A 25,071-nucleotide genomic window follows, 5' to 3' on the forward strand; every position below is an offset into this window, starting at 1 on the left:
AGGGTTGGCTCCTAATAGGGCTCACTTCAGAAGAGTGAAAAATAGTAACTAGTTACATTGGTGGTTTTTCCCATATTGGGTTTCCACGTTAAAACTGGTGTCTCTTGTCTCTTGTTTCTTGTGTTTTCAGTTTAATTATATGAGTATCAGCAATGAGTATTTCCTTTGACATCTTAAGGGACTTGTGGGAAAAGTTTTTGTAGTAACTAATTCACCCCTCCCCTCTCAGTTACTCCATTCTAATTTCCAACAAGTCGTAGTCACCTGCTAGTCGAGATCTACACAATGCACCACTTCCTGCCATTGCCTGTTTAGTTTAGTATATATTGTGCTTGTACATGCATCATTTTTATGCAGGTTGCAGGTACTGGGTATCGACTTCCCTGAATTTCCAGGATGAGCGTACCCTATCACATTATCTCAATGGTAAGAGAGGGGAGATAAATTCTCAAGTCCAAATCCCAACCCTTTAAGCCATTTGTCCCAATAAAAAATTAAGACAAGTATCTGAGTTGAGTACCCTTCGAATAGGGCGGATGACGTAATTCGTGATATTAACCCTTTTGGTTTGATTTTGTATGTATTTTGGCTATGATGGGTTTCCGTGTTTTATTTTATGAGTCTTTGATGTATTTTCTATTAATTAAGCTTAAATTAAAAGATTTAATTAATGGTTTAATTTAATGGAAAATAAAAATGATATTTTAATATTTATGTTATTTAATTAATTGGAAAATTAATTAAATAAAATAATTAAATTTGAAGATAAAAGTTATAATTTTAGAAAGTTGGAATGTGATAATATTTATTTAAATTAATAAATATTTTATCAATTAAGTTTCAAAAATGAATTTAAAAGTGGAAAATGTATTAAAATTATTAAAAAATTAAAGGTTGCATGATGTGTGCACATGATTAAAATATAAATATATTAAGATAAGAATAAGTGGAATTATTAAAGTTAGTGCATAAGATTAAATAATAAATAAATTAAATTGAAAAGAGTAAAGTAAATATTATATTAATGATTGTGCATTATTTTAATATTTTCTCACTTAGGAGTTTGAAAATTCTCGAGAGTTGTCATGTAGACAACATAGAAGTTTGCACTCTAAGAATACATAAGTTGTCTACACTTAGGAGTTAGCATTTTATTTGAGCACATGGAATCTACAACCTTATGACTCATCTAGAAGGTTGGAGAAGATTCATGCTTAGTTGTCATGTTTATCTTCTAGTTGTTTCTAGAGACATTCTAGATGCATCTTAGAGGCCTTTAAATAGAGGCTCTCCTAGTGTGTTTGAACAAGCTTCAAAAGCTTACATGCATTTGAGAAGCTCATATGCCTCTACATTCTCATATGTTTCTACATGCTCTTATGCTTCTATAAGCATTTCTAGTCACGTGGAAATTTCGGTTGGCTTGGATCTTGGAGGAATTGCGAATGTTAGAGAAGGAAGGGATTTTCTATGGACTTCTGAGGCATGGCAAATTAGCATTAGTGTCCAGGTGCACTCGTGATAATCACATAATTTATTTGCACTCTTTCTTTTTCTGTCTTCATTGTGTCTATTATATGTGTCTGAATATTCTCTATGATTAAATCTACAATTTGAATTGGAATCTAGATATGTAAGTTATTTGGTTGCACAGAAAATAATAGAAAAACCCTAAATCCAATTAAGAAAAAAATTAAATCTAAATCGGGTTTGGGTTCGAATTAGAATCAAATTGAAATAGATTTGAAAATAGTTTCAAAAATTATAGCCAAATCCATTAGAGGAATTATTGGATAAATTTAGAGAACAAATATTTTATAAGAAATTATTAAAGTTTTGAAGTCTTTTTGTGTATATGTTCCTTATGGAAAACATACATGTTTATATATTTTCAAACCTCCATACATATATATATATATGTTTATACGGTAGTATAAAACTCTGTGCACACACACACACACACACACACACACACACACACACACACCCACAGATATATATACATATATACATTTATATATATACATACATATGTATATATATATATATATGCATATATATTTAATTGAAAAGTCATATGTTATAATGCAGGGAAGAGATTGTTTATTAAAAATTCAAATCGCGCATGAGAAAGCGTTTTATGAAAAATATTTTAAAAAATAATAATATGTATTGGGAGGGGCGGGCAGTCACATCCCACCCCATGCCCCGGAGGTCACTGTCCATGATAGTGGACGCCCCGACAGTCCTTTGTGACTGTCTGGCAGCCACTGTCGTGGCAGTGCCGTGGTAGCCCTCTCGTACGGGACAACGCTGCAACCACGACAGTCTGCGGTTTATTTTAATCATAGTGATATATTCGCTTGTGTATGTTTAAAAATGTTATAATGATATTATTATTATTGGCATATTTGTTGGTTGAAATTGGATTTGTAATTGGATTTTTATATTATGAAGTTATCAAATATTATTATTTGTATATATATATGTGTATAAATGTATGCATATATATATATATATATATATATATATATATATATATATATATATATATATATATATATATATATATATATATATATATATATATATATATATATATAATTTTATTTAAGTAATTAATCAAGTCAATTAAATTTTCAAATAAGTGATATAGCTAGAATTTAATGAGTTTAAATGCTATAAGTTATTCTCATATAAGATTTTGTTGATTATTGTTAATCAAAAAGAAATTTTTGAATTATTAATTTGTATATTGAGGGATTAGAGAATAGATGACTTCTTATATTAATTATTTAATGTATATTAAATATTATTTAATATATATTAAATAATTAGAAGATGGTAATTTTATATTACAATAATATTGGTTGTTTAATGCAGATGATTTTAAATTAAGAGTCATTGTTACATTATAACATTGTTATAACATAGCCACGATTTCAATTATTAATACATTATGTATTATTGATATACCTTAATGGTATTAAGAGTTAGCTAATGAAGCTTATGTAAAAGTCTCTCTAAATCAATTATTTATAGATGGGTTTATTATTTATTAATGTTTGTTGGGTCTAACAAATTATTAATAAATAATGGTATAAATGGTTTAAATAGTTATTAATTAACAGGATTAAAGTTAATGATTGAAGTTCTATAAATGATATTAATCAATTTGAATTGGTTAATAATTTAGAGGAGTATTAATTAATTGAATTTTTAAATCAACATACATAGGAAAAAACTATTTGAGGATATTAATATTGGGGTTTTTATTACAACTTGTTATTATTAAAGTATTAATGGGAACATTGTTGAAGAGTGATGAATTTGATTATTATAGAATTATTAATAAGATTTCCAATATAGCTTGTTATTAAATTATGAATATGAATATTTGTGTATTGGATTATGGCTGACTTTTAACGTACAAATTATAGTTAGTTATTAGTCAATTGATAGTAATTGGAACATTGCCATGGATATGTAATTATTAATTAAATTAATTAGAGTTAATTATATTTAATTAATAATTAAGTTATGTAATAAATTTTTAAATGGTATGCTAATATCGATTCCTCTAGCAAAGTTGTGAAGTATGTATATCGAAGTTGACAAGTCGTACTCTCATGACTTGAATAAAGACCTTAGATATTTTAATAGTGAGACTTAGTAATATTTAATTGAGAACTATTAGAATGTTAATAGGTCATGGATGGTGTACCTATGTTAATTGATTGATTAAATTGATCATTTTTAATAAAGTAATAATCTTCTTAATCGAAGACTAGTAATTAGCTCTCTTATAATATAATGAATAATGATACTTGATTTATGTTGAAAGTTGAAGTAACATTAAAGAAGAGTTAATCAATTAGAATATGGATCATAGTTAAATAAAGAGAACAAGTTAATTTAAGGTCAATAATGATCAGTTTAAGGAGTAAAGTATTTACCCTTAAGTTATTTTAAATTAATGGAAGGATAATGCTATCGGGGAACAAACGAGTTGACTTGTAGGTCAAATGATAAAATACACTTGATGTATACTGGTAAACTAAAACTGAAACTTCTACACTTAATTCAACTATGTAATTTTAGTAAAGAAAAACATGTGTTTGCATTGTGTATTCTCTATGCTTCTTGTTTTGGGTTTTTGGGTTGACTAGTGTTGACCAGTCTTAGGTTGTTACCAAAGGCTCGGGGGCTATGAGATGTGATGGCATGTTGATCTTATTTGGTCTTGATCTTTATAAACCCAATCATGGTTATGTGATGGAATGCTCTATGAGATGTTTTTAATTGCTGATTGTTATTGTTCAACAATCTTCTTGAGTGAAGCTGAATTATATGTATCTGAGACGCTTGACTTAACCATTTTTGAGTCATTGATTAGTTATCCTTGGATTACTTTCTAGTCACCATGATGGGACTGAAATGTTGATTTATATCTTGATGATGTCATGTTGTGACATGTTTGACTCAACCATTTTGGAGTCTTCGATCAGTATGATTTTGAGATATTCTTGGTTGCTTGTTGAGAACCAATGGATATTGTGATTTATTTTGAGATATATTTTGGTTATTGAGAACCAATGGATATTGTAATTTATTTTGAGATATATTTTGGTTATTGAGAACCAGTGGATACTTATGATTATCAGTGATGCTTTCAGTTGCTAATAAAGAGTTGTTGTGGTCATGATTTTCTATGGATGCTTTTCAGATGCTCATGGTGATTTGATGATTCTTATCATGGATATTTGATTCTTTTATCATGGATATTTGATGATTCTTTTTATGGATTATCTTTTGGATTTTCTTTCCAGTCGCTTGTATAGGACTGGGGTGATTTTATGATTCCATGAGCTTAGGGTAGGTTATCTACTTGTAGTGTCAGGAAGTGGCTTGCAATGGGGGTCGGGGCCCTAAGTGGTTGCCAGGGTAACTCATTGTAAGTTTGGTCAATAAGTGATAACATTTACACACTAAATGGGGATTAAATGAACCTAAAAAGATTATTTTTTTGGTTCTCGCCCATGCCTCGAGTGCTTGTATAGACTAGGATGGGAGTAGAGAGAACGCATGGTTGTGACCTTGCATTCAATAGTATGCCTCATTAGTATGAGAGGATACTACTGGCCACATAAGGATCAATATGGACCCATGGAGTTTAGCTAACTGCCAAGATAACTTGTACATGATATATGCAATGACACTTTCCCGCTTGCATAGTAGGTTTCCTACATGTCATTGTGTGCCTCTGGGAATTAGATGTCAGTTTTGTGATTGGAACCTTTGAGTTAGTATACTTTTAGGATTTCTGGACTTAGAGAGTATCTTTACTATGTGATTTTGATAGCCTGTTTGGGACTTGAGATTAAATCCTCAACACGGTGGGAGTGAACCACTTAGGTTCCACGCGGTTGGGTGGTAGTGTTTTTCCACTCTTATCATTTGAGATCTGTCCAAGACACCGTGGCTAGAGAATTCTTGGTTGATATTTATCTTCATTCTGTTATTGGATCATTATGATAGATAATATACCTTATGATGGATGTATTTACTGGTATGTTTCTTATGTAGGTGTTTAGCATATATTAGATGATGTTATCTTATGCTTTGCTTGACATGATTAGATTTCATATGTACATGCTATAGCATATTAGATTACTTTATGCATGTGATGTAGTATGATTTAGGTGTGACATTCCTACTATGTTAATACCGATGATCTCTTCAATGCTTTGGAATGTTATGCACAAAGGGATGGCTAGTATCCACGATGGTATAATGATGGTTGGGAGGAATCATGCACTTAGTTATTTATGTTTGTAATATATGGTTATCCTTTGTGATGATGTATCATGTATGACATGTGGTTTCATTTACCTTAATTGCATCATGGATTAATATTAGATGATGATGTACTTTATTTACACAGATGTTTATTCTTTTAAGCTTTTCATACCTTGTAACATGTACAGTGGATGATTGAGCAATCTAAAATGTAATTACAAAAAAGGAAACTTGTAATATTGTTTAAGAACATTGGATGTATCATTGCTAAGGATGTGATGTTAGATGAATAGTTTATTTAGATGTGATTCAATGTTAAGGGATTCTTAAAGAATGTAATCTATTATGTTATGTATGTTATGTTTACTTTCATTTGAAATGTTGCTATTGCTTCTGCTATCATGTGAATGATGTAAATAGTTTATCTTTCATAGTTGAAAAAAAAAAAAAAAAAAAATTGTTTGGCAAACTTAGTGAAATTTTAGATTAATTCTTTGGATCCCTTGGTGGGGCATTACAATTGTAGTTTTCTTACTCTTTTTACATTGTTTGTAATTGCATTTTTGCTCATCTTAAGGGGAGGTATTAGAGAAAAAAGGTTAATTTAATTTCATTAATCAAATTACCTTTTCTCTCCTCTTAAGATTTTTTTTATGCATTTTTTTCTTTCCTTATTTAATAACTAATTAGTAATTATTAAATAGCATTCCCCTTTAGGTTACCCTTTGTAACTATTGAGTTGTCATTTTGAACAATTTTTAACAACAAGAATCCTTTTGAACTCCTCTCTTGAAAAGATGATTTGGGATCAACTCAAAGTTTCAAGTGATCTTGTGACCTATTGAAATCTGCTAAGTTGAAGATGAATGTACTTGTTCATAGGGAGGTATTTGCTAGTTCTAACCAATTTAGATAAGATTTTGAATTTTCTTGCTATCTTAGAAGGAAAAATCACACAAAAAGAAATATATTTTTGTATTTTTATTTTTTTTTAATGAATGCAATTTAACAATGCAACTATATGAATTCCTAAATTAACCAAGTATTTGTAAAATAAAATAACAAAGATAGGGTAACAAGAAGTTTAAAAAAATAACTTGAAAAGTAAATTCCTAATGGACATAAGCTACATAAACAACATATCTACAAGTTAAGCCTTTGAGAAGATCAGTAGGTAACTAATGAAAATAGGTTACCTACAGATGTTTCACTTTTCATTAGATCGCAACACCATGGAAAGTGTTCTCATGTGAGACAAAAATCTATGCAGGAACAATATAGATGATTTCTTCTTGAACTAAGTACATCAACAAAATTTGTATATTGATAAAAAACACCAAAATTAAAAGATTGCACAATCAAAATAACACAATAAAATTATTGGCTCAATTACATTCCATGAACATACATTCATAAAATATAGCGCACCTAGGATAGAATCATTACACTCCAAATGTCAGCACCAAAAGCATATATTATAGCATCAAAATAATAGCCTAGACTACATATTACATTCCTAAATTTACAAGAAATCTTTTCCTCAATTTGTGTTGAGAGTGAGAGATATCTTTATTCAAACATTTGCTTCTAAAATAATAATAAAAATCTATATATGTACAAACTGACTCTCTAACTAGTGCTAAATAGGATTCCATCTTTACTAGGTGTTTGGAGGAGTTAAACTACTATTAGAATGCATTTTTGATGCATGGAAAGCTCTAAATTTAGAATTGGCAGTTAACTATCGATGCATCTCTGACTTCTTCAAAAACCTTTTGACACACCTTGGAACAAGCACACCTTGAAAGAAGTGCACCTAGCACACTTGGTGCACCTATACACCTTGCACACCTTGGAAGCTTGGAAATTAGGAAGCTCAATTCACCAAAAAATCAGAATTCTCAATTTTGAAAATGATTTTTGAATTTTTCTCAGACAATGTCTATGAGCAATCTAATATACTTATTTTTCCCCTTTTTGATGATTTCTACACTGTTTACAGCCAAACAGTTTTATACATTTGAACTCATCCTTCTTCTTCTATTTGAAACCCCAAGGCACGTGTGACTCCTTTGAAGGTGAAGGTTACCAGCTTAGGTGACATCTCTATTGTTGTCGATAATGAAGATGCTATGAAACTATGTGCACTTGTGCATTATGTGCCACACCTTCATGTTATGCACATCTTTGTCTATTCCTTGACCTTTTCTTTTTCTTTGACTGCTGGATCCTTCCTAGTTAGAGAGCAGGTGATCCAGATTATCCAAAATGATCAAATGTTTGAAACTTTTTCATATTTTTAAGAAATATTTTTTTGATCCTTCTAATTGGATTTTTCAGAGATCTTTTGCACAAAATTTCAAATTGAAAATTTTATCAATTCCTAAATCTAGGTAGTTGATGGATCGCTATTTTAGGGACTAAAATTAGATTTTTAGTTCTTCTTTCCAACAATGTAAACAATTTTGATTTCCAAGCTCTAGGTCAAAAGTTATAACCCTGAAAAGTTGAGGATGCCTTTTCATTTGCACAAAGAAGAAAAAATTAGTCCAAAGAGTTGAAAATAATTAATAAAAGAAAACCCTAATTATGACAAAAAGATAACCCAAAAACCCAAAATCCTAAATCTAAAACAAAACACTTGAAAATCCCTTAAACACCTCTAGAAGACAATAAAAAGAACACAACTTGTGCATCTTGAAGGTGTACCAAGTGTGCCTTTCTAAACCAAAGGCTAAATACTAAGGGTGCACACTTAGCACACCTCATGGGGTGTGTTAGGTGTGCACCCTTATAATACAAAGGTAAGACAATAAAAATTAAAGGGTGCACACTTAGAGCACCTAACGGGGTATCCTAAGTGTGCACCCTTTACTATTCTTAGGAATTTTTTAGCATTATAAAGGTGCATAGTTGCACACCTTGGATGGGTGTTCACCTATGCACCTTTATCTTGGGTTAGTAAGGAGGAGGAGGGGAGCGCACCTTTTGGTGGTATGCACCTGTGCATGAGTGTAGGTGTGCACTTCTAAAGAGAAGCACTCTACACTAGTGGACTTAGCACACTTGTGCACCTTTGGAGTTGTACTAGGTGCACTAGTGTGCACCTTGGCCTATAAAACTAACTTTCTTTTGAAATCTCCAATTTTTGGCAAAGAGTCAAGCTAAGCCAAAACACTAGGTGAAATCCTAAAAAAGACTCAGAACCAAAACTAGGGATTTGGAAAGCTAAAAATTATACTAGGGCGTCCCCATTTCTGAGCAAAATGGGATGTCCATTATGAAACCAAAAAAAATGACCCTAAAAAATTAGAGAAAATGAAAAATACATTTCATCATTAGCAAATATTCTTCTAACATGTGTCAAATAACAACTAAATTTTGAACACTTCAAATACCTTTCAAGTTCCTTGATAGTCAAAACTTTAGAATCTTGAATCTTCAAGCTTAATGTGTGCATAGTGTATTCATTTCCTTTAACATTTCAAGATGTAATCTATCATGAGTCTATGTCAACATGAAAACAATCTTCCACTCCACTAGTCGATTCATTAGGAATCCTCATAGATCATGTGTAGTAATCACTATTTAACCATATGAGAGAATCTGTATAGAGGGCTCTTGATAGGTTATCATATTTTTCTTTTCAGGTCCTAAGAAATCTTTGAATCCTACTTCATAGAGTTCAAATGTTTCCATTTGATTCTTCCATGAAGCAATTTGTATAAGTACTAGATAACCATTTTGGAGGGCATATTCCTATTTTCAAATTATCTTTCTTGGACCTTTTGGAATCTTTCATTCTTAACACCATCATTCCCTTTGTTTTCTTTCTATACCTTGACCATGCTTAGACTATGTGTCCAAGGCATTGGTGTTTTTTCTCATATTCCTTCCTTAGCTAATAACCTTTGCATTCCTATTTTAAAAACTTTATGGAAACTCTCATGCCAAACAGTGACCTTAACAGTTCATTGAAAGGACCTTTTTTTGAACTAGCAGGCTTTAGACTATCCCTCGCTACCTTCAACCTTGATTTGAAAACACCAAGATAGTCAATATTTAGATTTGTAAAGTGTTGAGAACTATTGATCTACAACTCTAATTTTAAGACTCTAAGTCTTCTACAACTATAAGTAATGTTTGTTCTCCATTTGGTACAAGAACATAATAATCTGAATGCTTTGACAAAGAAATACCTCTTCCTAAAAGTTGAAACCGCAAGGAGTGATTTATGAAATGCATCAAGAATGAGTCATGATTACACCTAGCCCCTAGACTAACATGACTAAAAAATAGAAAATAAACAAAAAGAAATGAAACCCAAACAAAAATGCTCGACTCAACAAAAACTAACACATAACTAGAAAGACTAAAAAAGAGTAACAAAAAAATATATATTCAAAAATGTATATACAAAAAACCTTGAACAATAACGATGTGGGGTGGTTATCAGTAGATTTCTCATTATGTGCAATAGTAATGAACCACCCCATAATTTTCTAAAAAATGTTGACTTTTCTTTATCCTCAGAAACATAAAATTTGGGTAATCTTGGTTCAAATTTCAGGCACAAATCACACAAAATCAAAATCTATGGTAACTCTCCATGATCATGATTAATCTAGAAACAAGTTCTCTCACCTTTAGTATCATATTCAAATTGAAAATCATCAAACTAAGAGGGATGATTGAAATATATCACCTGATCTAGTGAGTCTCTCATCATAGAGCTACACTCACACATTGTAATCTCTCCTTTTGGCGGTCTTATCTCATGGTACACAAAAACACATGTACATGGAAAAACTTTAGGTTCCTTTGGACTAGAAAAATAAATCACTAACCTTCCTTTTGAATTATATGATTCATTGCTAACATTGATCATGATATTTTTTGCCTCATATCCTAAAGAAGAATGTTCAAAATCATACTTTCCCTCCATTGCGATCTCCCAAGCTAACAAGAAATCAAGACAACTTTTCTCTGAATGGAACCCAAATGGATGGATCCTACAAGACCTAGTTATTTCATGGTATGATATATGTTTAGAATACTCACAAATAAACATTTCCTTAGTCAAGCTTGAGACCAAATTGAGCACTCTATCCATCTCTTCTAATGACAAGTCTTGTCTTGAGGGAGGTATCTTATCATTATCCAATGGGGAATCAACACCATAGTAGGAAAAATTGGTATTTTCATCTTGATGACTTTTTGATTCAAAAATCTCATCAACCTTAGGATTTTTTGCATTTCTATCACTTTTTGCAACCTCATGGAGTTTTTGAACTTCAAAAATTTCCTCATCCTTAAAATTTCTTGGCATGTCCACACTTATTGAAACATCAAAACTTGTAATAATTTCTTCATTGAATGGGAACACAAACTCCTCTTGATCATCTTCATCATTTTGTCCTCTAGTAGATTTATCACATGATTCAAACACAATTGCACTAAACTACAAAGGTTGTTCATCCATGATTCGGGGAGGCCAATCTAAAACATCATTGTACCCATATCCACTTTCACTTAGACTCATACATGTAATACCATCATTCTCATTGTTGATATTACTATAAAGGCCAAAATTTCTACTTTGATTTTGACAATAATTATTCTAGGCAACAAGTTGTCTTGGATGATCACCTTGATCTCTTGAGGAATTCAACTTTATTTTGATGATTTAATTAGATAAAAGAGACATCATCTGCTTCATGGCCTTAACTTCTCTAGCCATATTGTTCTCAAGTTTAGTAGATGGAGAAGTCTTTTGGTCAAATAACATAGTCTTTTGGGGCTTATACCTTGAATATGTAATTGTTGGCATTGGAGCAACTATAGCCTACTCTATGAATGTAACAGCCTCTTTGAAGACCTTTTCAATGGTATCAATGTCTCTAGGTGGAAGCCTTCTTAGAAAAATAGAAGTTAATGAATCGATTGTTCCAAAATAGATTTGGATGGTAGCGTCTTGTAGTATAGTGTATGGGAACTCCATTCTTTGATGCATCCTATAGAAGTGATGATTAAACTGCAAAATAGTCTCATAGGGATTCCTCTTAATTTAGATGAACTGATGATCTCAGATACTTGGATAAATATAGATCTTGAATTTTTCCTAAAACTTGCTCTCAAAAGAGTTCCAATTGTTTATTGATGCTAGTGGAAAATTAAGGTACCAATTGAATGTTGTTTCCCCCAAAGTGTAAGGGAAAAGAAGATATACCATGTCCATATGCTAAATTTAGTTTTGATTACAAATTTATTTGAAATTTTTTAATATGATCTTTTTTTGTTCATGATTTTCCATAGGTGAACCATGGGAATTTTTTTTGGATTTTTAGGCAAGTCATGGAATGGACTAGCTAGATTCAAAGGTGAACTTTGGGCATTAAAGAAAGACATGGTGCATAATGATGGGAATGTGTGAAGTAGAATGTACAGTGGATGGAGATTATGGAATATGTTATGGAAATGGGTGGAGTTCTTGGTATCCCTTTATTACTGTGATGCTTGTGAATGTGACTAACTTTTAGGAACTTATGCTTATTCTAGAAAAGTGCACCTCTAAAGAAGTACACTTTCTCAAAATAGCACACCTACGTACCTACGAACCTTATGAAAATTCATAGACTTATAATTTTTTTCTAAAAATTATAGAATTTTCCTATAATGAATTTAGTTTTTTGAGCCAAATAATTTTTAGGCCCTCCTTTTAGTGCCACTTCTATTGAGTTGTCATTTTGCACAATGCTTAACAATAGGAATCATTTCAAACTCCTCTCTTAAAAAGTTGATCTGGTATCAACTCCAAGGTTCCAAGGAATCTTACGACCTACTAGTATCCACTTAGTTGCAGATAAATTTGTTTGTTTGCAAAGAGGTCTTTTTTGGTTCAAACTAATTTTGAATAAGATGATCAATCTGCTTGCTATTTCAAAATTAACCAACAAAAAAATTTAAAAAATTGATATTTTCTATTTTTAAATAAATGTAATCTAACAATGCAACTATATGAATTCCTAAATTAGCTAAGGGTTAGTAAAGAAAATAACAAAGATTTGATAATAAGAGATTTAAGAAAATGACTTGAAAAGTAAATTCAAAATGGACACAAGTCACGAAAACAAAATGTCTATGAGTTAAGCCTTTGAAAAGATTAGTAGGTAACCAATGAAAATAAGAGTAGTTATTCTTTAATTCCACTGATGCAATTGTCAAGGAGAATTTAGTAACCATAAGATGTTTCGCTTTTCATCAGATCACCAAGCCATGGGAAGTGCACTGATGCAAGACAAAAAAAATTATTGGCTCCTTTACACTCCATGAACATTCATTCACAAAATATAACACATAGGAAATAATAACTACACTTCAAATGAAATCACTAATAACATATATTATTGCATCAAAATAATGAGCCAAAATACATATTATATTCCTAAATTTATAATAAATCTTCTCCTTAATTTTTGTTAAGAGTGAGAGATATCTTATGCAAACATATGATTCTAAACTAATAAAACAAATCTATTTATGTAAAAACTAACTCTCTAACTAGTACTTAGTAGGACTCCTTCCATATTTATATCATTAAATAGATGCATGAGCCTTTACATGTCTTAAAATAAATAAAGCATGAGAAAATAAGAAAAAGAAAGCTAATAGTTGATGTAGGAGTCTCTGGAGGTGCCAAAAATAGAAGCTCAACCTTCACCGAATGTCAAGTAGGAGTTAAAATGTCATTAGAATGCATTTTTTGCATGGAAAGCTCTAATTTATAACTAGTAGTTAACTATTGGTTCTTCTCTGACTTATTCAAAAACTTCTAATGCACCTCAGGAGCAATGCACCTGTACACCTCAGAAGCTCAGAAGCTCAATTTGCCAAAAAATCAAAGTTCTTAGTTTTGAAAATAGTTTCTTGGTTTTTTTCAAATGAGATCTAGGAGCACTCTAGTGTACTTAATTTTCCCCTTTTTGATGATTTATACCTTCTTTATAGCCAAACACTTTCAAAAGGAGTGCACCTCAAAAGATGGAAACTTAGAAGCTCAATTCGCCAAAAAATCAAAGTTCTCAGTTTTGAAAACAGTTTTTGGGTTTTTAGACAAGGTCTAGGAGCACTCTAGTGTACTTATTTTTCCCCTTTTTGATGATTTATACCATCTTTATAGCAAAACAATTTCATACATTTGAACTCCTTCTACTTCTATCTAAAATCCCAAGGCACTCGTGACTCCTTGAAGATAAAAGGTTACCATCTTAGATGAGATCTTTATTCTTGTTGATAATGAAGATGCTATGAAACTTTATGCACTTTCACATTATACGCCACACCTTCATGTTATTCACATATTCATCTATTCCTTGACTTTTCTTCTCTCTAACTACCCTATCCTTCTTGGTCAGAGACCACATGATCTAGATTATCCAAAATGATCAAATTTTTGGAATGTTTTCATATTTTTTAACAAGATTTTATAGGTCCTTTTAATTGGCTTTTTTCGAGGTATTCTGCTCAAAATTTCAAGTTGAAACTTTCATTGTTCTCAAAAATTGGGGAGCCAAAGGCTCATTATTTTAGGGACTAAAATTATATTTTTAGTTCTTCATTCCAATGGTGTAAACAATTTTGAATTCTTAGCTCTAGGTCAAAAGTTATGACGCTAACAAGTTAAGGATGCCTTTTTATTTGTACAAAGAAGGAAACATTGGTCCAAAGAGTTGAAAAATAAAACCCTAAACAAACCCTAGTTATAAAAAAAATTAGACTGAGAACACAAAAACATCACAAGACACTCAAAAACCTCATTTTAGCCTTTGATATGTAGCTTTTAGTGCACCTTGAGGGTGTGCTAGGTGTGCTTAACTAGCTTAACAAAATAAAAAAATCTAAGGGTGCACACATGCACACCTTGTGCTTTAACTTTGTACAAAGTGTTCTTATGTATTTAAAATAGGGTGTGCACTTGCACACCTTGTGGTGTGTGCATGTGCACACCCTAACTATGAAAATGAGTTAGTTTTAAGTTCTTGAAAGGTGTGCATGTGTGCACCTTGGATAAGTGTGCACATTCACACCTTTCACTTAGGTGAAAGCTTTTAGTTTTATTATATTTTTTCAGAAAAGGTAAGTGCACACCCTTTGGGGGTGTTGCACACTTTCAAAGGGAAGTGTTCATGCAGTAAGGCACTTAGTGCATGAGTGCACCTTGTGGGGTGCACATGTTCACTAGGTGCACTAGTGCACACCTTGCCTTTCTCAAATCACTTTTAAACTTAAAATCCTTAGTTTTTGACAACTGGGTTTTTAAGGAAAAGGGCTAGGCTAGACTCAAAGAACATAGGAAGCCCTAAAAAGACTCACACCCTAGACTAGGGTTTATAAAGTAAAATATTATACTAGGGGGTCCCTATTTATAGGAAAAATGGGGCATGCATTGTGAAACCACAACAAATAAGTTGTGCTAGGTGTGCACCCATATAACACAAAGGTAAGACAATAAAAATTAAAGGGTGCACACTTAGTGCACCTAATGTGGTGTGCTAAGTGCACACCCTATACTATCCTTAGGAATGTTTGAGCCTTGTAAACATGCATAGGTGCACACCTTGGATAGGTGCATACCTGCATACCTTTATCTCAGGTTAGTGCAAAGAAGGTGCACACCTTACACACCTTGGGAGGTGGACTAGGTGTGCACATTTACCTTGGATGTTTTTTAATGTGTTTCCTTTGTTTGAAGGAAATGGAGATCTAGTGCACCTCTAGAGGTGTAGAGGTGTGCTTGCTGGAGGATAGAGGGAGAAAATGAGTAAGGAGGAGGGGAGCACACCCTTTCATTGTGTGCACTTGTGCATGTGCACAGGTGAACACTTCCAAAGGGAAGTTCTCTGCACTAGTGGACTTAGTGCTAAATGTGCTAATACACACCTTGGCCTATAAAACTCACTTTCTTTTAAAATCTCCAATTTTTGGCAAATAGATTTTTTAGTAGAGAGCTAGGATAAGCCAAAACACTAGGTGAAACCCTAAAAAAGACTCAAACCCTAGAATAAGGAACCAGAAAGCTAAAACTTATACTAGGGGTCCCTATTTCTAGGAAAAGTGGTGCGTGCATTATGAAACCACAATAATAACTTTTTAGGTTACCCTTTTAGGTTTCGATCTCCTTTTATAAGTATTGATCTCTTTGTATTTTAATGATCTTTTCTTTATCTGAGAATATAATTTTGCATATTTTTAGAGAAAACTCTTTCCTCCTCTTGTCTTTTTCTTCTCTATGATAGGTTTTCTACTTGCAATTATTTGAGGGCTTCATGGATTTGAATTACATATTTTCTCAAATCCTTTAGTTACTCCAAGAGGGATCATAGAGTTGAGAGACCTTAGCTTGCAAGATAGAAGTTCTTAAGGAGAATCCTTTGCAGATAAGATGAAGGAACTTCATGACCAAGTTAGGAAGAATTTAAAACACCAGGTTGAAAAGTACAGAACCAAGGTAGATAAGAAAAGGAAGGATTTCCAATTTAGGGTTGGAGATTTGGTACTTTCCTACCTTAGGAAGGTACCATTGCCAAAAGGGAAGAAAACCAAGCTATTGATGATGAAGATAAGACCATTAAAGGTCTCAAATAAGTTTGGTAATAATCGATATGAGGTGGAGCTACCTCCTAATTTGAGCATCTCACCCATTTTCAATGTGTGTGATCTGTTCCCCTATAAGGGTCTTCCTTTTGATACTGGTCAACATACTCTTTCAGATTTAGGAGAAGATAATTAGATCAAAGATTTTCCACTCCTTAGCCTTTACAATTGGACAATATATTAGACTTGAAGGTGCTCCAAAAAACCAAGAAGGGTACCTACAAAACATATTTGGTAAAATGAAAAGGATTTCCTGATGTTGAAGCCACTTGGATGGCTGAGGCATAGATATTGAAAAATGGACGCATCATTGAAAACCTTCTTACTCAAGGGACTTGAGTTATTTGTCCCAAGGGAGTATGGTGCAGAGCACATCCCTTTTTGGTTTAATGTTGGGTTAGATTTTGTTTAGGTTTAGTTAAGAGTCTTTGTGTGAGTATAATAAGATCTAATGCTCATGGGGTCCAAACTGGTCCTAATGTGCTTATAAGGGAAAAGTTGTTCATAGTGACAAAATTTTGTCAAAATTTTGTCAAGTGGGTCAAAGGTTGGTAAGCTTGAGAAACTATGGTATGTGGTCTCCTATAGGGACCTAAGAGTCCTAACTAGGGTCCTAGGATAGATCTAGGTGAACACACTTGCTAGAAAATACTCAAAAAGTAATAAATGCTCAAAAGTTGCTCAAGCAACTTTTGCACGAAGTTGAAAATGAAGGAATGGATGGCTATGATCACCCGTGATTGGGTATTTGAGCATGGGATGAATATTTTTGGAGGTTAGAGTGAAGTACAGTTGCAGAACACATGTGTGAACAATCTATACCCTTGTTTTCTTAACTTTTTCCTTGTATTCATAGTGCTTTTGCACTCTTGTATTGTTATGTAAAGTTTGGATTGCATAATATGACTATATGCAAATAAACTTATTTTCCTTTGATCTTAGACTATTTTATAGATAAGATATATAGCTAGAACAATCAAAAATAAAAATAATCTTTAGACCTATATTTTCTCTTTTATAATTATTCAAATTTCAACTTACCTAAAATTGATAATTTTCATCTCCCACCACATTTTTCAAAACAAATTTATTCTAAATACATGAAAAATTATACATTCTAGAAGAGGACTCTCTCCTCTAGAATGTCATATCATTTAACAAATTTTTTGATATGATTTAATATTTTTTTCTTTCTCAAAGCTGATGTCTTTTTGAGTGTTAAAATATGTGCTTCTAAAATTTTTAATTACAATATATTATATCTAATTAAAACATTATAAACTATATATGAGAATATTCTTGACTCTAAGATCTATACAATGGTGTTTATATGTTATTAATAAAATGTCATAAAAAATAGTTAGAGTTATTGAAATGTCACTTTTCTAAAATAATTTTATTTCTTTAGTAATTGGATATAAACTAGTATAAAACATGCATTTAATAGACATTCCAAATGAAAAAGTGTGATACCATATATAACTTAGCTAGAATGAATTTATCTAGATCATATGTTTGAAAAAAATTTATTTTTAGATAGAAGTACTCAAATTTAGTCATTCTTATAAGTCAACGTGAAAGGTGACATAGCTTTGTACTTTTACCCATTGGTGTACCAAGGAATGTGGGTATGGAAGATGGTTATGAGGAGATTGTTGAAGACTGATGTTGGCAAGGATAGAACCAATCACATGGGCATATTTATGGAATATAGAGCTTGTAGGTTGCATATATTTGAAGCTTTGTTGAAGTTGAAGCATAAGAAGGATTTTTCTAATTTCTCAAGTACTTTGGATACTAAAGACCTGATTGATTGGATTGGTGAGTTGGAAGACTACTTTGAGTTATAGGATATTGGTGATTTTGTTATAGTGAAGCTAGTGCAAACTAATATGAAAGGACATGCTTCTTTATGGTGGGAATAATTTCAAAGAGATAGAGAAGAGAAAGGTGAAATATAGATCACTCATTGGAGATTGATGGTGACAAGGCTAAGTTCATTCCTGTTGATTATGACCATGAGTTTTTAAGAGGTTAAAAAATATAAAATAGAAGGATTCATCTTTAAAATATTAAATTGAGGATTTTTACAAGTTAAGTATTTAGTATCAACATAGGGAACTTTCTAAGGAAAAGATGGATTAATACACGAATGGTTTTAGATTCAATATCCAGCATGAGATTGGTATCTTGAAGATTGATTCAATTGGAAATGGTTACAGTATGCTCTAAAGGAACTAGATAAGTTGAAAATAAGACATCAAGGTAGTTCCCAAGGGAAGGAGAAACAAGGTCATTCAGTGAAGGATGAACAAAATGCTAAGGATGAACCAAAATTATTGATCAAAGAAGAAGGAAAGGTATTTTTGCATTTAAGGGTACTTGTTTTCATTGTAGAGATGAAGAACATCAATATTTTAAATGGTCCTTGAAAGCTAGTGATCAAATAACTACTATGGTGAATGAGGTTGATCACTTGATGAATGAACCTGTATGAGAGGAGGATAAATTTCTAGTTCATTGAGTGTTTCTAGGTAAGAAGTTGTTGGAACCTTTTCAAAAGAAGAATTTTTTTTAAAATTGTTGTATATCTAGAGCTAAATGTTCGAATGTGATTGTGGATGGTGGTAGTATTAATGACCTAATTGCTAAGGAGATGGTTCAAAAACTTGGGTTTAAGAGAGTGAGAGATCATTTTCCTTATAGGATTAGTTGGTTACAAGATGAACATGCTCTAGAAGTGAGGGAGTGGTGTCTTGTTGATTTTCAAATTGGACAATTTAGGTATAGTGTGGTATTGTGGACATGATTAGTTTTCACATATTACTTGGTAGACATTGGCAATATGATTGTAGTATGGTGTGGGAGAACCTAGTCAAAGCCCTCTCATTTTGATTTCCAGTTGGATTTTTTGAATGTGCTAACTCTATCCAAGTCATAAGTGTGAGTTTGGACATTTCAAGGTCATCTTTTTGTTTGACATTTGTTCCTAGGTGAAGTTTCCATTTTAGGAGTCTTTGGGTTTGTTTGTTGAGTATTATTTGTGTTAGAGTTTATGGGTCTAGAACCATGAAATAATAAGGGAGGTATTTTTTTTTAATTTATCTTTTCCTCCATGATGTTTTCACATCATATTGCATGGATTAGAGACCCCACTTTTCATTTGGAGCAAGGGAAATAATGTCAAATATTCACAAAGTTGCCAAACAAAGGAAAGTAGGATAAAACTTGTGGATTGGTGTTCTAAAGTTCAAATCATTCCTAGAAATCATGAAGGGACTATGTTATACCTACTTTAAAGGTTGCAAGTGATAGAGATTTGAAATTGGCAAAAGTGCAAAAATTGTCAAAAACTTTTCAAAAGTTGCTTGACAACATACATTTCATGGTTTTTAGATTTATGGTTTCCATAACTATCTAAACCTCTTAGGAAACATATAATACTATGAAATGCATTCATTCTAGAGGTTGGAGGTTGTAAAGAATAAATTTTTCAATTGAAAGCTATGAATTCAATCGATGTTGACACCTTTTGCATGTTTCAGTTGGGTTCTTTACATTAATGGATTGAGTTCAAATTTTTTATTTGGATTGGTGTATCTTATGTTTGTATAGTCCCTTTTTTTAGTTTATTTGATTGTGGGAATTCATTTAGTTAAGTTTTAAAAATCTTTTATGAGCAAGTTGTGTGATGGTCCAATTTTGACCATTTCTACAAGAATGGCTCCCCCATGAGTTCATGTCATGAGTTCTTCATGATTTTAAGAGAAATAGGAGTGGAGAAAATGAACATAATATGAATATTTTTGGGGGATTTGGAAATCTTGATAAGAATTTTAAGATTGATTTCCTAGGTGAGTCCTGAGCACCTGACTAAGCAACATCATTGTTTCAAAGTAACTAAAGAGTGTTTGAAAGTGAAAGATACTTCAAACCAAGAGTTTCAAAAGGATGAGGGGTGAGTAATGTCATCATATTCCAAAGGGGTGGGTTTCATGACAATTTATGTTGAGAGAAAGATCAGACCCTAGTCAAACATGTCATCCTTAAAGTGAAACCCTTAAATATAGACACATACAAATTTATTTTGGGTGTACAGATGGTCTAGAGGCTTGAAATCTACAAAGTCCTTGAGGTTTTCCAAAAGGTTACTTGAATATAAAGTTTTTTTGCTAGCTTATTTGGAGGAAACTAGAGTTAAGACCCAAAAACCTAAGCAAGAGGGCTAATTCAATTAGGCCTAATTGGTGCAATTTGGGTAGTTTTGCAAGAATTAGTAGGAAGCCCTATTGGTTTTGAGTCCATAAGGTTTGGTGAATTTTAACACCTCCTAAGGGAACCCCTTATTCCTAATAGTGGAAAGAATGTTGAAGAAAGAACAAAAATGTAAAATAGAACACTAGTAAATTTGGACTCAATTTTTGATGAATTTTGGTCCAAATTTTGACATAGGTTGGTCAAAATTTTGACCAAGTAGTTTGTGGTAATTTTTCTTGTCAAAATTTTGACCAACCTACACATTGGCCAAAATTTTGACCAATACATTTGTCAAAAAATTTTGATTTTTGCTAGCTCTGACTTGTCATTATTTGTCGAAATTTCCACCAATGTTTGGTCGAATATTTTTTAGAACTGGTAGAAAACTATCAAGAATTGATTGAAATTTTTTCCCATGTTTGATCAAATCTTTTTTTATAATTTTTGGAAATTTCAACCAAGTCTTGGTAGAAAACTATCAAGAATTGGTCAAAATTTCCACCAATGTTTGGTTGAAATATTTTTAGAATTGGTGGAAATTTTGACCAATTCTTGTTAAAAAACTATCAAGAATTGGTCAAAATTTCCACCAATCTTTGGTTGAATTTTTTTAATATGTTGTATCAAGCAATTGTTTCTTATCCAAGCCATTTAATTTGCAACCTTTTAAATATCTGCAAAGATAAAGTTGGAGCAAGAGAATTTTTCTTCTCAAAGGTGTCCTCTAATTGTAAAGCATCCATTCCATTATTTGTTGAACTAGATACGTCTTGTTTGTTGAATAGATAATGGAATTGATGCTTTACAATCAGAGGAACCTTTGAGAAGAAAAATTCTCTTGCTCCAACTTTATCTTTCCAAAGATTTAAAAGGTTGCAAATTAAATGGCTTGGATAATAAAAAATTTCTTGATACAACATGGAACAAATAAGAACATAAACATATAACATGGACATGTATTCTTTGAAATGAAAGCATCCAAGAATGTAAGAAAAAGCAGAACTATTAAAGTGTAACATGCCTCATTATGCACTCTTGATATTGCCAAAGTTGATAGAAATTTTTTCAATTATGAATAATGATATATTATATAATCAAAGTAACAAAGGAATTTCATATTCATGAGAGTAGATTTTCAAAGTATAGTATAGTACAATACACAAGTTGAAGAAGAAAAGTATCCTAAATTGAACACCACTAAATGAAAATTATGCATTATATCCCACAAGAACTTCAACACTACAACAACTACTTTTGAAGTTTACTAAAAAAAAATAGGGAATAACATTTATATAGAAAAGAGATAACAAAATTTCATTAAAATAGTTATAACAATAGTTATAAGAAAGATCTCTTTTCCATTATTCTATGAAATTTTTCTTTCAATGATACAAAGTTTATGGGTACCAACATTAAGACAATATAAATTAGTTTGTAATAGGAAGAACAATGCTTACAGTATGCTAAAACCATCAAGGTAATTACATATAATCAGCACCAAATGATAGAAATTGATTAGGAACCTAATGATAATGATTCCATTCTTGTAGCAGCAAAAGATATAAGCTCTAAAAACTCAACACCACAAAAATGGAATAGATATTTAGTATCTGAAATACTAAGAGTAATTTGAATTACACATATGCAGCATTCTAATTCATTCATATATACAACCATTTCTATATGGCATACTAGTTCGATCTCTTAGGCTTTGGCTCTGGCCTTGGGCTAAATAGGCCCTTATAGAGCTCCTTCTATTTCACATACATCTCCTTGTCATGTTGTGCAAGGAGATGCAACTCTCGTACCACTAACTTATCTTTAGGAGAAAGTTTCTTAACATTTTTGAAATCCTCTCTTGCATCATTTATCTTCCCAAGAGCATATTTTTCTTTCCCATGTCTAAATAAAGCCTTCACATTGTTCTCATCTTCAATTAACAGCTGTAGGTAAGGAAATTGAACATCAGAGAGTTGAGACCCATTTCCTGATCTTTTCTACATATAGAGGTAAAAGGAGACCCACACTTTCAATTTATGGAATCCTTGGCCTCAAATTAGATTGGGTACAAAAGTATCACAAGTTTTATAAAAAAAAAATAACTCAATACACCATTGCACAATGCATACCATGTTACATTGGCCAATGACATCTTCGTAATGGTTCAATTTCAACAAACATGTAGCCATGTTGAGATGGCATGGATTCTTAATAGCATTTTCCATGTCCTTATATTTTCCAAATAACTAGAACATAAAATCATCTTCCATGTACACTAGGGCTTGCACAAAACCACATCTCGAAAAAGTCTACTAGGTAGGAAAACTGCCTAAACCTAGGTAATTTGGAATATAGTAAATAGAAGAATCAGTAAAGGAACAAATATGTCACTATTTCATATTGTTGCATTACCTCTACTAGTTTTCCCTCTTTAAAAATGGATTACCCTTTATACATCTCATATCAAATACTTCAATTTGTTCCTCTACTGTCATGTTACTCCATGCCTTACCCTAACCAATTTATAATAAATGAAAATAAAATTATAATTTACGAATTGCAATGTAACTACATGACAAGACAATTGGTTCTACAACTATAGGTTGCCAAGTTTCCTGGAATAAGTATCTAGTCTAATTTGCATTTGTTGAAGGGGAAGACTAGTAGGAATTTGACCTAGGTCTATTGTGAAGCAAGCACTCAAAATTAACACTAGACAGAGCTTGCCTGTCATCTTATCGAAAGACATTAAAATTTAAAAATGATACAAAATAAAATTAGCATTGACATACAACTGCATCCTTCACCCTTTCTATCCTTAATATTAGCCATTCCAATGTAAATTGGATCACACAATGTGTAGCATTTAACATTTGAGCCTCTGTTACTCTTACACATTTAGTGCCTACATATATAGCTTGACCAATTAGTGTGAGAAGAGAAGAATTAGACTTACCTCCTTTGCTTCCTAAAAACCAATAAGCTCAACCTCATATATGAGCTCAACCTTAGGCAAAAAATTTGGAAAAGAAAAATTTCCTTCTTCCCCATATCCCAGTTGCCATCCCACATGAAGCAATGCACATTCACCAGCTTGCATGCTTGCTACACCAATTGCCAAGTCACTTAAGACCTTTTTCTCTGTAGGAATAGTAAAATTTACATCAAACTTAAACCATGTTCATACATAGATACATTATGAATAAGAAATTTATTACATTCTAGACCATATAAGAGTTCATCAATCTCATAATAAAATATATTTGTTTTAATATAGCATATCAATAAAAACTACCCAAACAAGGCCAACCACAAATTTTGACAATAAATTATTCCTAGAGCTATTTTTCATTCTAAAGAGTACAAGATTTCAACTAGAGATAGAATACACCATTCTTTTTTTTTAAATGTCACACTTGTAAATTTTATTGATAATTTGAGGATTATAATGGGGCCCCAACCCATTAAAGCTATTTAAAAGCTATATGAAATACAAGAGCCAGATAAATTTGGACACCTATAAGCCTCTGAGAATAACTGTAGATAAAATAAAAACTCATGTACCAAAATGAACAAGGTCTAAACTGCCTAATAACTAACCCTACAAATGGAAAAAAAATGGCATTATACCAAAATCCACCATTCTCAAGCTGGCATGCAAACATATGTGTTTATGTAGTGGAAACAGTGGCCTAGCCATATCTGCAATAAGCTGACAACCTTGAGATTTGCCCAGTGAACACATATTTCACACAACACCCAATTTCCTCCCCTACTCCCTTACCATTAGAACCAGTAGCAACTTAAACACTAGGCTCTTTAAAAGAGTGTTTTTAAAGTGCAAATCAAACCATCTTTTGAAATAATAGGAAGAATTAAGAAAATTGGAAATTTCCAAAACTCATTACAAAGAATTACTAGCAATCTATCTACATCTATTGCAAGATCTCAACCCAAAAAAACTAGTTCTATTTCATAATAAGCTAGTTAAATCTCCCTGCACAAGGTTATGAGTTAGGAGCTTTTAGTTGGTTACTCTGCCATGCCTATACAATCTTCATTTGAGCTATCAAATAATAATTACTTTGTCATTCCCATACTACCTTCATTTGAACTATAATATAAAATAATATTTTCTATAGAAAGAAAAACTACTTTTAAGACCCACTCTGGATAGCTAAACAATGAATGTAAGCATTAATTTTATCCTTGAAATCAACAAAAATGAAAGCACTAGTCCTGAGAATGTCCATACTCCCACTACCATCCTACCCTAGTATTACTATAAGCTTAATAATGATGCATTCCAGCTATGTGTTGGAGGAAGAGGAAAAAAAATCTGTCAACAGCGGCTACTTCATT

General features: G+C 32.0%; 1 pseudogene; it reads right to left on the bottom strand.

The window, feature by feature from the left end:
* Nucleotides 1-2,189: 2,189 nt before the first annotated feature.
* LOC149548314 (peptidyl-prolyl cis-trans isomerase FKBP42-like) lies at nt 2,190-24,454 on the bottom strand (annotated as a pseudogene).
* Nucleotides 24,455-25,071: the final 617 nt, after the last annotated feature.

The sequence above is a fragment of the Cupressus sempervirens genome, chromosome 7 (assembly GCF_028749045.1).
Source record: "Cupressus sempervirens isolate cs-2001-9-10 chromosome 7, ASM2874904v1, whole genome shotgun sequence".
Taxonomy (NCBI): Eukaryota; Viridiplantae; Streptophyta; class Pinopsida; order Cupressales; family Cupressaceae; genus Cupressus; species Cupressus sempervirens.